Source organism: Heterodontus francisci, chromosome 46, assembly GCF_036365525.1.
Source record: "Heterodontus francisci isolate sHetFra1 chromosome 46, sHetFra1.hap1, whole genome shotgun sequence".
Taxonomy (NCBI): Eukaryota; Metazoa; Chordata; class Chondrichthyes; order Heterodontiformes; family Heterodontidae; genus Heterodontus; species Heterodontus francisci.
In genome coordinates this window covers 9,011,839-9,028,534 of record NC_090416.1, presented here as the reverse complement: position 1 = coordinate 9,028,534, position 16,696 = coordinate 9,011,839, and the positions used below count along the sequence as shown (strand labels likewise).

The 16,696-nt window shown below is 45.4% G+C and overlaps 1 non-coding gene across 1 annotated transcript; it reads right to left on the bottom strand.

Annotated features, from left to right (window-relative positions):
* Nucleotides 1-6,390: 6,390 nt before the first annotated feature.
* trnai-aau (transfer RNA isoleucine (anticodon AAU)) lies at nucleotides 6,391-6,464 on the bottom strand. The gene has a single exon. It is a non-coding gene; the product is annotated as a tRNA-Ile (tRNA).
* Nucleotides 6,465-16,696: the final 10,232 nt, after the last annotated feature.

Here is a 16,696-nt window from a genome sequence, read left to right as displayed (position 1 = left end):
CTGGTAAACCTCTCTGTACCCTCTCCAAAGCCTCCACGTCCTTCTGGTAGTGTGGCGACCAGAATTGCATGCAATATTCTAAGTGTGGCCTAACTAAGGTTCTGTACAGCTGCAACATGACTTGCCAGGCATCAAGTTCCTGAAGGCGTTCAAGGAGAAAGGGGACCGGGCGCCGCTGTCGATCCTCACAGTGGAGCCACTCTTCACGCTGCCATCACAACGTGACTGGGTGGTGACGATTCACCTCTACAACCCCCATGTTCCTGTGGTGGATGTACTCACCTTTCTCACCAGGTACATCGAGGTGGTCGGCAGCAGCACTGATGTCAAGGACCCATTTGGGATTTGGACCAGCAAGCGGCAGGTCAAGGTGACCTTGAAGGTCGATGTCAACGGAGCCATCGTCCGTCCTCCCTCCAGCTTCGCTATCGGGGGAAGTCGAGGATTCTTGGTCTACGCTGGGCAGCCCAGAGTTTGTCGCACCTGTGGCAAATCTGGTCACGTGGCGGCCAACTGCAACACAGTCGTCTGCAAGAACTGCAAGAAGGAAGGCCATCAGACCAAGGACTGTAAGCAGACTAAGTGTTGCAACCTGTGCGGTGAGGCAGGCCACCTCTACAAAACCTGCCCCAAACACTGCCTCAGTTATACTCAGGTGGCAAGGTCCAAGGAAAGACTGGGAGAAGGAACGGCGAATGCATCTGGTGCTGGGAAGGAAACAAGCAATCCTCTCCACAGCGAGGAAAGTCTACCTGAGAAGGAGAAGAAAGGGGAAGCAGCTGAAACCAGCAACCCAACACCTGCCCTGTGCCTGGAAACCCCTCCTCCACAGACAGAATCAATGGAGGAGGAGGCAGCAGATGGACAAACTGGTCAATGGCAAGTGGTACAAAGGAAAACCACAAAGAAAAAAACCACCTAAAGCAGAACAGGCCACCACCCAAACCAAGAGGAGGCTACTGTCTGAGACAGACTACAACAGCTCCTCTTCACTGGACGAGGAAGGGCCGGAATGACGGCCCCTTCAAAAGAGGCGGCAGAACTCAAAGGAGCTGGAAGATAAAGCCCCCTAGCCCACGGGCACTGGAAGCTGTGATGGGCCTGGCACGCCCCAAACCCAAAGTGCCGAACCCAGCGAGATGCCCAGCGCATCCCAGCTCCGGGAGACCGAGAGTAGTGAAGCGTCGGGCGCACTCCGGCTCTGGGAAGCCGGGAGCAGTGATGTCTTCGAGGTGGAACAGAGGTGAAAGACGACACCAGCAGAGGATGACCCAAGCTTTGCTGCCTACTGGACCCCGCCCCCCCCACCAATGTCACCCCCGCTTAGTAACTAGGAGGGGTTTTTGAGCCCAACAAATGTGAAACAGCTTGTGTACACTATGGGTATGTAGGAACATACCAAAGAACTGGGACTAGCAAGGACAAATGGTGTGGGAAGCAATACCCAACTTTAAAATGAGTATAAAGATTGCTTCGATTAACGTGCATAGCGTTAAATCCACTACGCGATGTGTTTTGACCTTGGACGACCAAGGAGCAGGAGTAGGCCATTCGGCCCTTCGAGCCTGCTCCGCCATTCATTATGATCATGGCTGATCATCCAACTCAGTAGCCTGTTGCCACTTTCCCCCCCCCCCCCCCCCCCATACCCTTTGATCCCTTTAGACCCAAGAGCTATATCTAACTCCTTCTTGAAAACATACAATGTTTTGGCCTCAACTGCTTTCTGTGGTAATTCCACAGGCTCACCACTCTCTGGGTGAAGAAATTTCTCCTCATCTCAGTCTTGAAAGGTTTACCCCGTATCCTTAGACTATGCCCCTGGTTCTGGACTCCCCCACCATTGGGAACATCCTTCCTGCATCTACCTTGTCAAGTCCTGTTAGAATTTTATTGGTTTCTATGAGATCCCCCCTCACTCTTCTGAACTCCAGTGAATATAATCTTCACCGACTCAATCTCTCCTCATACGTCAGTCCCGCCATCCCAGGAATCAGTCTGGTAAACCTTCGCTGCACTCCCTCTATAGCAAGAACATCCTTCCTCAGATAAGGAGACCAAAACTGCACACAATATTCCAGGTGTGGCCTCACCAAGGCCCAATATAATTGCAGCAAGACATCCCTGCTCCTGTACTCGAGTCCTCTCGCTATGAAGGCCAACATACCACGTGCCTTTTTTACCGCCTGTTGCACCTGCATGCTTACCTTCAGCAACTGGTGTACGAGAACACTTGGAAATGCACTTGAAGTGCTGTCACTGACTGGCCTACAGACCAAGAGCTGGAAGGTGCGATATCTCTTTTTGGGCCAGCACAGACATGATGGGACAAATGGCCTCCATTGCTAATTTTCTACATTTCTATGTTCCGACGAGGAAGTTCTTCACCTGCTCGAACCTCTTACATAATAATAGCTGGAGGCTGTTCAGCATCTTCAGGCTGTAACACAGGAGCAGGCATCGGCCCTCAAGGGAGCACAGCTAGTTCTGGAGCACAAATCTTCAGGACTAAAGCAGGGGTGTTGTCAGGACCATTAGCCTTTGCTGCATCCAGTGCATTCTGCTGTTTCTTGATATCATGTGGAGTGAATCGAATTGGCTGAATATTCAAGTTCTGTACGAGCAAACAACTATCTGCAAGTTTCTTAATCATGCTCCCTACATTTAAGTTTAGATAATAAATATGTACCACTGTTACACACCACTGGAAGTGTGATGATACATCACAGACTAACTCTGAAGAGTTATGAAAATGGACTTTGTCTTTAAAAAAATGAACCTTTATTTTAAAAAGTGAACAACAATCCAAAAGGAGCATTGATGAAAAGGGGAGTGGCCTTTGGCATATTCAAATATGACGAAGACAATGGACAATCTTCAAAGCCAAAGGATGTAAATGGAATTCACCTTACACATATCCTAAAATGTTCCAGAACTCCACATCTTCTTCTGAAACAAAGTAGCCACATCCTGGGCCATTGTGCCATCATCATGGGGAAGGGATGAGAATGTTTTCTCCCAGGAGATGAGAGGTGACACAGTTTTACCTTAAAAAAAAAAGACAGCCAGAGAGAGGGAGAGAGAGAGACTATCCAGAAGGTGAAGCTATTTGTAACAGCTTGAGTTCCAGCCAAGCCAGGAAGCGCAGTGCCCTACTGAAAAAAAATCAACAGCTACAGTATACAGCAGCGAGAGCTAGAAGTAACCCACCATCTTCAACAGGACCTTCAATCTAGAGACAAATCTACAATCATCTCAGGCCTGCACCCATCTGGAACTTGATTTTCAAGAAAATTCAACAGGTTTATCATAACCTTTCTCCCCACTAAAAAGCACCTTCCTTTTTCCCTTTGCTATCTGTTTCTTCTTGTGTGTGTGTGCGTGCGTGCAAGCGAATGTGAGTGGATGCAGTTGCAACAATTTCAGGGATAAGGCATATTATTCAACAATCAATTGACTTTCTGATTTTTAAAACCTGCAAGAAAACATATTTCTGTCTATTTATTTGCAAAATAAAATTACCAAGGGGCTAAACTCTAATACAAATACATTTGTTGCAGTCAGTTGGGGAATTGAACTGTGGGAACCACCCATGTGACACCCTGTGGCCGTAACAAATTGGGGCTCGAAGCCGGGATCTGAACCGCCAGATAAACAAGAGATTTGGAAGATGGGCGGAAAACTGACCTCTAAAATTATGGAGAAATAAACAGACAGGTTTTCATGGATTCTTCAGGTTTTTCTCTACAATACTACAGACATGGCCACATTTATTACCAAAGAGTTTGTAGAGCAGGGAGAGAGGTATTCACAGAATCACAGAATTGTTCCAGCACAGAAGGAGGCCATTCGGCCCATCGTGTCTGCACCGGCTCGCCGAATGAGCAATTCACCTATTGCCATTCCCCTGCCTTCTCCCCGTAACCCTGCACATTCTTCCTTTTCAGATAACAGTCTAATTCCCTTTTGACTGCCCCAATTGAACCTGCCTCCACCACACTCTCTGTCAGCGCATTCCAGATCCTAACCACTCGCTGCGTGAAAAAAGCTTTTCCTCGTGTCACTTTTGCTTCTTTTACCAAATACTTTAAATCTGTGCCCTCTCGTTCTTGATCCTGTCACAGGTAGGAACAGTTTCTCTCTATCTACTCTGTCCAGACTCCTCGTGATTTTGAATACCTCTATCAAATTACCTCTCAGCCTTCTCTTCTCCAAGGAAAACAGTCCTAACTTCTCCAATCTGCCTTCATACCTTAAATTCCTCATCCCTGAAACTATTTTCGTGAATCTTTTCCGTACTCTCTCCAATGCCCTCACATCTTTCATAAGGTGCGGAGCCCAGAACTGGACACAATACTCCAGCTGAGGCTGAACTAATTTCTTACACAAGTTTAACATAACTTCCTTGCTCTAGCACTCTATGCCCCTATTAATAAAGCCCAGGATACTGTATGCTTTATTAACCGCCGTCATCCAGGCCCCCACCTGCCAAGAATGAGGCACATTAATTTTGCCACATGGACATTAAATTTCAAATTGCTGCTGGGAAGGAGAGAAGGCCTGTTACAAGGGGTTGTCAGGCCCTTGGCTGGAAAGACATTTTTGCATATTAACAGACAGTGCGTGTAGACAAATGCCCATGCCCTGACACACACAATACACAAAGCCAGAAGTGGTTATACCGGTCACGTGACTACCCTGCTGGCCAACCTGGGGAGTTTTAAATTGGAGAGACAGTGTTTGAACTGGGAGAAAGCCATTTGCTGCTGGACTGAAGCAGACCTCCTCTCCTGTCCTGTCTGCTCCCATCTCTTTCTCACAGAACTCCAAAAACCGACTGAAGCCACATGAACCCCAAGAGAGAAAAGTCTCCTACAGTGAACAAGGTTCAAGAAGAATAGTGGGCCCCAACGAAAAGCGAGATCTACTCTACAGTGAGCTCAAAGAACTGTAACAACAACTCTTCAGATATCGTCTCAAACCTTTCCACTTTATTTTTTCTTCTGCTCTTTTCTGTCTCTATTTGCATGTGTGTATCACATATGCATGCTAGCATGGGCACGTTGTGTATCTGCATACGTCAACCAAATTAGAGTTTAAGTTTAATAAAATTTCACCTTTCTTCTTTAAACCTGTTTGTGCTCATTTCTTTGTCTTATAATTGGAAAGCGGTGAACAAGGATTCACCAAGGGGGAGCTAAAAACAGTGTGTTTAAAAATAAACCCTATTACAGAAAGACCAGGTGAAGGCTGAAAGGGAACCCTAGACCCCTTTCTCACCTGGTCATAACAACAGCCCTCTCCTGTCACCTTCAATGACTTATGCACATATACCCCCAGGTCCCTCTGCTCTTGCACCCCCTTTAGAGTTGTACCCTTTATGTTCTATTATCTCTCCATGTTCTTCCTACCAAAATGAATCACTTCACACGTCTCCACATTGAACTTCATCTGCCACCTGTCCGCCCATTCCACCAACTTGTCTATGTCCTTTTGCAGTTCTCCACTATCCTCCTCACAGTTCACAATGCTTCCAAGTTTCGTATCATCTGCAAACTTTGAAATTGTGGCCCTGCACACCAAGGTCTAGGTCATTAATATATATCAGGAAAAGCAAAGCTCTCAACACTGACTGGGGAACTCCACTACAAACCTTCCTCCAGCCCGAAAAAACATCCATTAACCACTACTCTCTGTTTCCTGTCACTCAGCCAATTTCATATCTATGTTACTGCTGTTTCTTTCGTTCCACGAATTATAATTTTGTTCACAAGTCTGTTGTGGGGCACTGTATCAAACGCCTTTTGAAAGTCCATGTACACCACGTCAAAGGATTGCCTTTATCAACCCTCTCTGTTACCTCCTCAAAAAACTCCAGCAAGTTAGTTAAACATGATTTTCCTTTAACAAATCGTGCTGGCTTTCTTTAATTAACCCGCATTTGTCCATTGGTCCCAAATTATTGTTTCCATGATTAGTTAAACAAATTAAGTGTTGAGGATTTAAGGAGCTTAGCTGCAGAGGTGGGAATCACTTTCAGACAAAAAGCAAAGGCACCCAAACTGGTGAAAAGTCTAGCCAACCGTTTTAAACTTACCCCTTAACCAGAATCAGAATCTGAAAAAGTAATTCTAGCTGGAATACAATTACATGTGAAAAAAAGGAAGAAATGGAGTTTCAGTTTCAAAAGAAAAAGGAGGAAAGGGAGATGCAAAGAGAGGCAGTGGCAAAAAGAATCCTGACATTAATGCAAATCAGCAGACAAGCGCCCGAGGGAGATTCCAGAAATGCAATGCCTCGATGTAAAGCTGTGTTGCACAGTGTAGGAAGCAGTAATGCGGACATGACATTGCTGGTAAAAATAGCCTCAGAGACCATTTATAAAACGAATGGCCCGTACGGGGATCGAACCCGCGACCTTGGCGTTATTAGCACCACGCTCTAACCAACTGAGCTAACCGGCCGCCGTATGTATTAAGATTGTAACACATTGTCAGATCCACCAGCCCGCAGACAGACTGAGTGACTCAGTTAAGTTAAACTCCTGCATTCAAATCGAATTTTCTAAAGAGAGGCTGATAATGTTGGCTCGAAATATTTACTGTACAACCTCATCATTACTGTACTTGACAATAGGAGCCCAGACTGCATCAACAGAAGCGGACTGATCGGCTGTGGGGGGCAGCACTTTTATGCAACGGCTGCGCGGCTCCCTCGCCTGCAATTCCTTGGTTTGGGGTGAAATTACAGTAATTGACACGTGAGAAGTCTCAAGTTCAAATCCACCGATCTGACAAAGCTGGTAGCTTCTATCTGGACCTCAGAATAAATTCCAAACTCTCTCCAACTATCTAACTCCCTTTGCCTCCTTATTAGTTCATCACCATCATGAGGACTTCTGTATCCAGTTCTGTCCTGAGACTGTTCTATTGCCCTTGTATTGTCATTGTATCACCGTAGCAAGTTCAGGCCTTTGCTGCATTTTTATGTAAGCCTATGGTGACTACTACTGTGAGATTGTAATCCAGCACTATTGGAGGGTCGTTACTATGTGGTGCTTTTCTGATGCAACAAGTCACTTCTGAACCCACTATCAGTACTCGCACGGTGCTTTCCCACTCCACTCTTTCACCCCATTTTACCAGTCAATGGACCTCACTTCTTGGCCAGCATCCTGAAAATTCAACCATTGTTTAAACTTGCCAGTAGCTTTTCCTGCATGTCCCACAATTATCGCATCCCTCCATTCGCTAGATCCACCTGGAATATGTCATCCAGGTACCCACATTGGGCATTTGGCCTTTGGATGTGACCCTCTCTCCTTTATAATGCACCAAAGCTCCTGAATTAAATTCCGTCTCAGATGGTCGTATAAGATGCGTCAGAGCTCTCCGAATTTTTTCCATGATCTCAGCCTTGATGAAAGCCTGTCTCCCCACATGAAAAGCTGCAGAAGAAAGTAGAACTAATTGTAGTATCTTCGAGAGCAGGAGATCAAGCGCGCAGCAAAGGTGGCAATCTGGAATTTTGCCCATTGACTCATTGATAGGGACTAAACCTTCCAACCATCTGGAGAGGATCAATTGTGTAGACCTCCCATGCCAGGGCAGTTGTCAACTTGCAGTCTGTTTATGCAGGATTTCATCAATGATCACATGATTCCTTTCACAGAGACAACTGATGTAATAACCTTCAGCTGCCGTATTCATAACCATTCATAACACATGTCTCTGAATTCATTATCAGCAAATTCCCCACCATTACCAGTCATAACTTCACTGGTGCTCCACGTTCAGTCCCTACCCATGATTTTATCTATAATAACCTATTTTGTCCTTACTAGGTATTATTGCAGCAAGACTAAGTCTAGTTCTACAAAATGTAAAATGAAAATATTTCTTTCTTTATCCCATAACTTTAGATCCATGGTAACTACCTTGTTGAAGTCATGTACAATTGGACTGAATGGTGTCCTCCGATACTTTTGACAGATTGCACACTTTGCACTAATCTCTTCTATTAGCTCGTATTGTAAGACCTCTCTCCCAAGACTGACAGGTTACTGATTCGTACTTGAGTTGAGGAAATTACACAAGGTCTGTCTTTAAGATTTTATTGTCCTTAAGATAGATTCAAAACCTCTATCACTATTGCTATGAATTCGAGCAGTACAGCGATAATGTTACAATAATAAGACAACCACCACTCAGATGACCAAACTAGCATGGGTTATAGATCCTCAGAGGTGAGATGAAGTGCCAGGCCACCTCTTCTGACTGCAGTGCTGATATTGCTTTGTCACTATCTTGCATACAGTTCTTGTCCTGCTCAGTAAATTCCCATCATGCAGAGGCTGTGAGGGGCTTTGCCCTCCCCCTCACCTTCAGTTGTCATGAGTTGTCAATTTGCTCACTCGCCTTACGAGACCCCGAGTTGCTCAGTCACAATACACATTGTGCAAAACTTGTTTTTAACTTGTGTTCTGTCTTGCAGATCTCCTCTCAGTTGCAGATGTCTTGTTTCATAAACCCCATGGTGCCATCCAAGCTGCTTGCATTGTCTGGCTTTATTAACCATTTAGAAAATGAGTTTAATACAACTTCCACAATACAGAAAGTTTTCCAAAACGAATTTACCCATCAGTTCTCAAAGCATACTGGTGAATTTAGTCAGGCTCTTGGCCTTCATTCATCAAAGTTTGTTATCCATCTCCAGTAAATCCTCAGAGTAGCACATAAAGAATGAGCTTATTCTCCTTTTATCACTGGAAGGCAGCTCGCTACATTCATCAGCTCTCTTTTACTTCAAAAAGTCTTTTGGTCGGGAAAAGCATTTTAATATCCACAAGAGCTCAGGCTCTGTACATTCTTACAATCCATCCTCAAGTGCGTGTACGCCCAGATTTTGGGTTGCAGGTACTTACTCGAGAGCACCCTGTGTTTCTGTAGCAGCCTGTTTTTTTGTTGCTGGTACCATCTCTTGTCATGGCAAGCTATTGTGAACAGGTAAAACACAACTACCAGCTGAGCAACAACTCAAACATGGGAGATAATTCTTATCCGTGGATGGACCTCAATATTCATGTCACTATCCCACCGAGATTAATCATCCCCGCCCTTCGGTATTTCCTTTCTTACTTCATGATTTCTCTGGGTCAGAACGTAGTAACATTTTTGAGAGTGATTAATCTGTTTCAGTAACTCCGTCAGATGCTCAGGCAGGGGTGGTATGTTGTATCTAAATCTAGTGACATTGATGCAACTGCTCTTTGAACTCATCTTCCACTGCGATGGTTAGTTGGTCATGTAAATTTATATTTGAGTATTGTTGAAAATAGAGACACTTTGTCAAAGCTTTTCATCGTGCACTCATCAGGACAATTCGCAAGAATACCAATGTATTGGTAATGTACCTTGGTACATTGGTATTCTTGCGAATTGTCCTGATGAGTGCAAGATGAAAAGCTTTGACAAAATGTCTCTATTTTCAGCAACACTCAAGTTCTCTACTACCAAACAGCTAAATATATATTATCACCCACACTCCAATCGTTAAAGGTCTGACCGGAGTAAAACAAAATGTTCCTGTCGCAATAGGACATTTCAGATTACCGTACAGGTATCCCCAGTGTATAAAGGTGACACAATATACCCCTTTTTCCCAATATGATGATCTCATTGGGAAGTGCTCCCCCTGTCACCTTCATGGCGCAATTACATGCCACATGATCCCACTTAAACCCGCAAGTGGAGGGCTACATGCTCTGCCAGGTCATGAGGCAAATGAACGCATCCCAGACTCGGGTGCAACCAGTGAGGTCTGGGGCCAAATACATGATCCTCAGGCCACATACTTTGGGGGTTCACCATACTAAATAGCCTCCCCAGCATACCCCTATGTTTTCCACATAAAATAGCGGTTATACGCTCCTGCAGAACAGGATAATACAGTACCGAATCCAACAGCGTGACATCCCTCTGCTCTAGCCAGTCACAGTAATGTTTCCCCGAGTATGCCTGCACCAATTTCCTGACCTGACATATAATCAGATTAAGTTGGCAGGGGAGCATAGCCTTTAAATGTTGATCAGTCACCCATAAGGGAAGCTTCCCCTCAGCCATTCGCTGCAGGTTTTCCCTGGCTTGTTCTGCCAACTGACATTATACATACATCGTTTCGCATGGTCTTGTCAAAGGCATCATGGTTTACTTGTAAAATTTTATTCATTCTTTTAGCAAGGGACTCTACATACTTGACTATATCTTGAACGTGGATAGTCATAATTCCATCCTCCTTCAATTCTCCCTGTTGCAAAGTGTTCATCTCATTCAGGATTATCAAGAGGTTTCCAACTGTTTAACCAAGCCTTTTAATGTGGCCAGATCAAGAGTATTGATAAAGGAAGTACCAGTGTTAAGGGTGGTTGTAACATCATTTAAGCACCACCTGGTATGCCACATATCATTATTTCCCTTCCCAGTTCCTTTCATAGTCTGGGTATTAGTAGTTTTGGAGCAAGCATTCACCCTATGATAATTTGGAACTTTTCTGTGATATAGGATCTCTAAATTCTCCTCTGCCAGTGTGCTTTTGTGAAATTCCTCCATTAATTTATGCATTAATGGTCCATACAGTTGTATGGTCTTAGACTTGCACCATTCCAGCAACCCTAACCCTAACAGGCACCATCACTTGATGCACATCATGTTGTAATATCATTCAGGTTGGGACTAGCACCAGTTCATTTGTTGGTCCTGGGTATATTTGGGGTGGACAACCGGGTTTTTTTGTTGTCATTCCTTTGTCTTATTTGTCCACAGTGTGGCTTTCGTGCAGAGAGATCGACCATTGACATGCTGTTCTCCCTTCATCAGATACAGGAGAAATGCCGCGAACAACAGATGCCCCTCTACATTGCTTTCATTGATCTCACCAAAGCCTTTGACCTCGTTAGCAGACGTGGTCTCTTCAGACTACTAGAAAAGATCGAATGTCCACCAAAGCTACTAAGTATCATCACCTCATTCCATGACAATATGAAAGGCACAATTCAGCATAGCGGCACCTCATCAGACCCCTTTCCTATCCTGAGTGGCATGAAACAGGGCTGTGTTCTCGCACCCACACTGTTTGTGATTTTCTTCTCTCTGCTGCTTTCACATGCGTTCAAGTCTTCAGAAGAAGGAATTTTCCTCCACACAAGATCAGGGGGCAGGTTGTTCAACCTTGTCCATCTAAGAGCGAAGACCAAAGTACGGAAAGTCCTCATCAGGGATGTCCTCTTTGCTGACAATGCTGCTTTAACATCTAACACTGAAGAGTGTCTGCAGAGTCTCATCGACAGGTTTGCGGCTGCCTGCAACGAATTTGGCCTAACCATCAGCCTCAAGAAAACGAACATCATGCGACAGGACGTCAGAAATGCTCCATCCATCAAGATCAGCCACCACGCTGTGGAAGTGGTTCAAGAGTTCACCTACCTAGGCTCAACTATCACCAGTAACCTGTCTCTAGATGCAGAAATCAACAAGTGCTTGGGAAAGGCTTCCACTGCTATGTCTAGACTGGCCAAGAGGGTGTGGGAAAATGGCGCACTGACATGGAACACAAAAGTCCGAGTGTATCAAGCCTGTGTCCTCAGTACCTTGCTCTATGGCAGCGAGGCCTGGACAGCCAAGAGCGACGTCTCAATTCATTCCATCTTCCCTGCCTCCGAAGAATACTTGGCATCAGGTGGCAGGACCGTATCTCCAACACAGAAGTCCTCAAGGCGGCCAACATCCCCAGCTTATACACACTACTGAGCAAGCGGCGCTTGAGATGGATTGGCCATGTGAGCCGCATGGAAGATGGCAGGATCCCCAAAGACACATTGTACAGCGAGCTCGCCACTGGTATCAGACCCACCAGCCGTCCATGTCTCCGCTTTAAAGACATCTGCAAACGCGACATGAAGTCCTGTGACATTGATCACAAGTCGTGGCAGTCAGTTGCCAGCGATCGCCAGAACTGGCGGGCAGCCGTAAAGGCGGGGCTAAAGTGTGGCGAGTCGAAGAGACTTAGCTGTTGGCAGGGAAAAAAGACAGATGCGCAAGAGGAAAGCCAACTGTGTAACAGCCCCGACAAACAAATTTTTCTGCAGCACCTGTGGAAGAGCCTGTCACTCTAGAATTGGTCTTTATAGCCACTCCAGGCACTGCTCCACAAACCACTGACCACCTCCAGGCGCTTACCCATTGTCTCTCGAGACAAGAGGCCAAAGAAGAAGAAGAAGAAGAAGAAGAAGATTCATTGGGAGAGGGATTTTCAGACGAACCTTTAATTCAACTGCATGTATGACCACATTCCTATCACGACATCCTTTTATGTGATAGGTGACAACACTGTTATTGTTGCTATACCATCATACAGCTGGTCACATCCCTTCCAATCTCTTGAGCCATGGACAAGCTATCCAGGTCATCCGACTTGAACCCACCGGTTACCACACTTAAGACTTAGGCATCTGTAAATTCCCTCATTACTTTCTGATAAAGTCTAAATTTCAGGGGTGTCATTTTCTTTCTTTGACTATGTCACGGGGTGATAAAAATCTGTGGGTCTCATCTGTGGGCGGAAGGTAGCTCCGGACCCAGGGCAGAAGTTTGTACAGCTCCCGTGCCCTGTCCATCTACACCTGGATGATACTGTACCTGGGGAGGCATGACATTGGGCATTTCCTCCATATCATCCCAGTAGACTGACTGCATCCTAATTATGATCATAATCGTGGCCTGTTGTCTCCTCGATCTGCTTGTGGGCTGAAAAAGCTTCATCAGGTTAATATGAAACAATTTAACTCAGGTAAATAAAAACAAAAATACTGGAAATACTCAGCAGGTCTAGCAGCATCTGTGGAGAGAGAAGCAGAGTTAACGTTTCAGGCCTGCGACCTTTCATCAGAAGGTTCTGATGACTCCCCAAAGCCTGTCCACTATCTACGAGGCACAAGTCAGGAGTGTGATGGAATACTCTCCACTTGCCTGGATAGGTGCAGCGCTAACAACACTCAGGAAGCTCGACACCATCCAGGACAAAGTAGCCCGCTTGATTGGCACCCCATCTACAAACTTTCACTCCCTCCACCACCGACGCAGAGTGGCAGCAGTGTGTACCATCTACAAGATGCACAGCAGCAACTCACCAAGGCTCCTTAGACAGCACCTTCCAAACCCACGTCCTCTACCAACTAGAAGGACAAGGGCAGCAGATGTGTGGCATCACCACTACCTGCAAGTTCCCCTCCAAGCCACACACCATCCTGACTTGGAACTATATCACTGTCGCTGGGTCAAAATCCTGGAACTCCCTTTCTAACAGCACTGGGTGTACCTACCTCACATGGAGTGCAGTGGTTCAAGGAGGCAGCTCACCATCACCTTCTCAAGGGCAATTAGAGTTGGGCAATAAATGCTGGCCTGGCCAGCGACGCCCATGTCCCATGAATGAATAAAATATTTTTTTGTATCTGTCTTCACAGTAGAAGCCACAAATTACTTACCAGAAATAGAGGGTAACCAAGGAGCTAATAAGAGTGAGGAAGTTAAGGCAAGTAATATTATAGAGAAAAAGTATTGGAAAAACTTAAGGGACTAAAAGCTGACAAATCCCAGGACCTGATAGCCTACATCCAAGGGTTCTAAAAGAGGTAACTGCAGAAATAATGGATGCACTGGTTATGATTTTCCAAAATTCCCTAGATTCTAGAACAGTCCCAGCATATTGAAAGTTAGCAAGTGTAACTCCGCTATTCAAGAAAGGAGGGAGAGAGAACAAAGGGAACTACAGGCTAAGTAGCCTGACATCAGTTGTTGAAAAAATGCTGGAATCTATTATCAAGGAAGTCTTAACAATGCACCTAGAAAATCATTGGATGATCAGACAAAGTCAACATGGTTTAAAAAAAAATGTTTTATGGGATGTGGGCATCGCTGGCCAGGCCAGCATTTATTGTCCATCCCTCATTTTCAACTGAAGGTGGTGAGCTGCCTTCTTGAACCGCTGCAGTCCGTGTGAGGTAGGTACCCACACATTGCTGTTTGGGAGGGAGTTCCAGGAGTTTGATCCAGCGACAGTGAAGGAACTGCGATATAGTTCCAAGTCAGGATGGTGTTTGGCTTGGAGGGGAACTTGCAGGTAGTGGTGATGCCACACATCTGCTGCTCTTGCCCTTCTAGGTGGTAGAGGTTGCGGGTTTGGAAGGTGCTGCCTGAGGAGCCTTTGTGCCTTGCTGCAGTGCACCTTGTAGATGGTACGCACTGCTGCCACTATGTATCGGCGGTGGAGGGAGTGAATGTTGAAGGTGGTGGATGAGGTGCCAATCAAACTGGCTGCTTTGTTCTGGATGGTGTTGAGCTTCTTGAGTGTTGTTGGAGCTCCACCTATCCCAGGCAAGTGGACAGTATTGATGGTGGACAGGCTTTGGAGAGTCAGGAGGTGAGTTACTTGCTGCAGGAGTCATAGAATCATCGAACTTTTAAGGCACAGAAAGAGGCCACTTGGCCCATCATGTCTGTGCTGGCCGAAAAACGATCCACCTATTCTAATCCCACCTTTCCAGCATTTGGTCCGTAGCCCTGCAGATTTCAGTACTTGAGGTGCATATCCAGACTCCTTTTGAATTAATTAAGGGTCTCTGCCTCAACTACCCTTTCAGGCAGTGAGTTCCAGACCCCCACCACCCTCTGGGTGAAAATGTTTTCCTCATCTCCCCTCTAATTTTTCTACCAATCACTTTAAATCTATGCCCCCTCGTCACTGACCTCTCTGCTAAGGTGAATAGACCCTTCACCTCCACTCGATCCAGGCCCCTCAAAATGTTGTGCATTTCAATCAGATCTCCCCTCGGCCTTCTCTGTTCCAAGGAGAACATCCCCAGTCTATCCAATCTTTCTTCATAGTTGCATTTTTCCAGTCCTGGCAACATCCTCGTAAATCTCCTCTGTACCCTCCCTAGCGCAATTACATCCTTTCTGTAAGGAGGTGACCCAAACTGCACACAGTACTCAAGTTGTGGCCGAACCAATGAGTTATACAGTTCTAGCATAACCTCCCTGCTCTTATATTCTAAACCTCGTTAATAAAGGAAAGGATTCCATATATCTTCTTAACCACCTTGTCCTGCTACATTCAGCGATCTGTGGACATTCACTCCAAGGTCCCTCACTTTCACTACACTTCTCAGTATTTTCCCATTAATTGTGCATTCCTTTGCCTTGTTTGACCTCCCCAAATGCATCATCTCACACTTCTCCAAGTTGAATTCCATTTGCCAATTTTCTGGCCATGTGACCAGACCATCACTATCTTCCCGCAGCCGACAGCTATCCTCCTTGCTATCTACCACACAGCCAATCTTTGTGTCGTCTGCAAACTTCTTGATCGTGTCCCCTAATTTTACATCCAAATCTTAATCCCTAGCCTCTGAACTGCTCTTGTAGCTATGGTATTTATACGGCTACTCCAGTTCAGTTTGCGGTCAATGGTAACCCCTAGGATGTTGTTACTGGGGGAATTCAGCAATGGTAATGCCATTGAATGTCAAGGGGAGATGGTTAGATTTTCTCTTGTTGGAGATGGTCATTGCCTGGCACTTGTGTGGCGTGAATGTTACTTGCCACTTATCAGTCCAAGCCTGGATATTTCTACACAGACTGTTTCAGTATGAGAGGGGTCGCGAATGGTACTGAAAATTGTGCAATCAGCGAACATCCCCACTTCTGACTTTATGATTGAAGGAAGGTCATTGATGAAGCAGCTGAAAATGGTTGGGCCCAGGACACTATCCTGAGGAAACCTACAATGATGTCCTGGAGCTGAGATGATTGACCTCCAACAACCACAACCATCTTCCTTTGCGCTATGTACGATTCCAACCAGCGGAGAGTTTTCCCCCTGATTCCCATTGACACCAGTTTTGCCAGGGCTCCTTGATGCTATACTTGGTCAAATGCTGCCTTGATATCAAGCGCAGTCACTCTCACCTCACCTTCCACAAATGGAAATAGTGTTCGACAAATGTATTAGTTTTTTGAGGATGTAATTAGTCATGAAGATAAAGGGGAACCAATAGATGGAGTATACTTGGATTTCCAAAAGGCATTTGATAAGGTGCCACACAAAAGGTTAACATGCAAGCTAAGGGCTCACGGAATTGGGGGTAATATATTAGCATGGATGGCAGATTTGTTAATGGATGGGAAGTAGAAAGTGGGGATAAACGGGGCATTTTCAAGTTGGCAGGCTGTAACTAGTGAAATGCTGCAAGGATCGCTGCTGAGGTCTCAGCTATTTACAATCTATATTAATGACTTAGTCAAAGAGATTGAGAGCAATGTATCTAAGTTTGCTGACAATACAAAGTTTGGTGGGAATGTCAGCTGTGAGGAGGACACAGAGAGCCTGCAAAGAGATCTAGACAGGGGTCAACTGAATTGGCAACAAGGTGGCAGATGGAGTATAATGTGGGGAAGTGTGAGGTTATTCACTTTAGTAGTAACAGTAGAAAAGCAGAATACTTTTTAAAAGGCGTGGAACATGTAAATATTGATGTACAGAGACACTTGGGTGTACTCAAACTAGGAACACAGAATGTTATCGTGCAGGTACAAGCAATTAGGAAGGCAAATGGCGTGTATTGCAAGAGGATTGGAGCACA